Source organism: Hevea brasiliensis, chromosome 16, assembly GCF_030052815.1.
Source record: "Hevea brasiliensis isolate MT/VB/25A 57/8 chromosome 16, ASM3005281v1, whole genome shotgun sequence".
Classification (NCBI taxonomy): domain Eukaryota; kingdom Viridiplantae; phylum Streptophyta; class Magnoliopsida; order Malpighiales; family Euphorbiaceae; genus Hevea; species Hevea brasiliensis.
Window position 1 is genome coordinate 2,074,194 of NC_079508.1, and position 1,555 is coordinate 2,075,748.

A 1,555-nucleotide genomic window follows, 5' to 3' on the forward strand; every position below is an offset into this window, starting at 1 on the left:
TTGGATATTTTGGCAAGTTAATACAATTATGGAATTTGATTATCCTTTACTCTTGACTTTGAGAGTTTATATTGAGTTAAACTAATATATTTTGCATTAAGTTGGTTGATTGTAAGCAATAGAAATTGTTATATATGTGTTGTTCTATTCAAAAAGATGTGGATACTGGATTAAAAGGGTGTTATTTTGTGGTTCCTAAACTTTATTACGCTTTGAATGATTTTACACATGCACATAGAAGAAGCTTGCATCAAAGCAAGTTCTTATATACATAACACATGTAAATAGATATACAATTTAATTTTTCTGCGCTTCATAGAATCATTAAGTTTTGATATCATCAAAAAAGAGGATAATGTAGGCCCCATAAGCTTTAAGAGCTTGGTTTTGATGATAGCAAAACTTTATGAAAAATACTTATACCCTTTGTGCATAGTATTTTAAACGATCTTACAGGATATAATTTGCAAAGACATTAGTGGAAGGGCTATTTTATTAAGGTGGCTAATCTAAAAGGAGATTATCATCTTGTATAACACAAGATGAATCATCTTGTATAACACAAGATAGAATTATGTTCATAGGTCATTTGTGTAAGGTTAGAGAGAATTTATGGCATTTGAGACCTATAAACAATTTATTTTTTAAATTCAAGTGTTTAGAAAGTGTTTTTGTATCATTCATAAGGTTGTTAAGTGGTCAAAATAATTTTTACAACTCTCTTTCAAAAACTCAAAATTTCAAATTTCAAGTCAAGTAGTAACCAAATTAGTTAACTAGTTTTGTTGGCTAAATTTTTTATCTTACAAAACTAGTTAACAACTTTTTTATTCTAAGTCAACTTAGTTAACTAGTTTTGTTGGCTAAATTTTTTTATCTTACAAAACTAGTTAACTACATTTTGTACACTTAGATTAAAGTCTTTTTAATTTTATTAACTAACTGTGCAAATTTCATTGAAGTTGTATACCATAGTCTTGGATATACCTTGTGAAATGGTTCAAAAATTAAAGTTGTGCTCAAGTTAGGTTTATGTAATTTGTTTAAACTGAGTTTGATTATATGACTCTGATTAATGTATTGAGCAATTAGGTCTCCCATGTGTGGAAACATTAAACCAAAGCAAAAATTTCATGTGAAACTGAAGTGTAAGAGGGAAAAGCTTAAAGATTAGGCCACCTATTACAAAGAATTTGAAGATTTGTGGGAAAATAGGTGGCTTCGTGCATCGGTAAAAAAACATCCATCAAATACCAAAGGACATAATTCTTAACACAGTTGTTGTTATAAGGCCTATAACATATCAATAGAAAGCTTACTCACCCTTAAATATCATTAGAAGGACTCAACTAGCTGAGGTCATTTTCAAGTTCAAAATTGCCTCGAAATAACCCCTAAATTTCCTAATGGGTACCCTTTTGAAAATTGGCCTTTAGGGTCCCTAACAAATTTGTCGACTAAAATCCTAAATCAATTACCACTCCAAAATGGTGATTTAGTGATCTAGAGTAGATAACCAGATTAAACAAGCATATAAATGTTTAAAGTACTATAT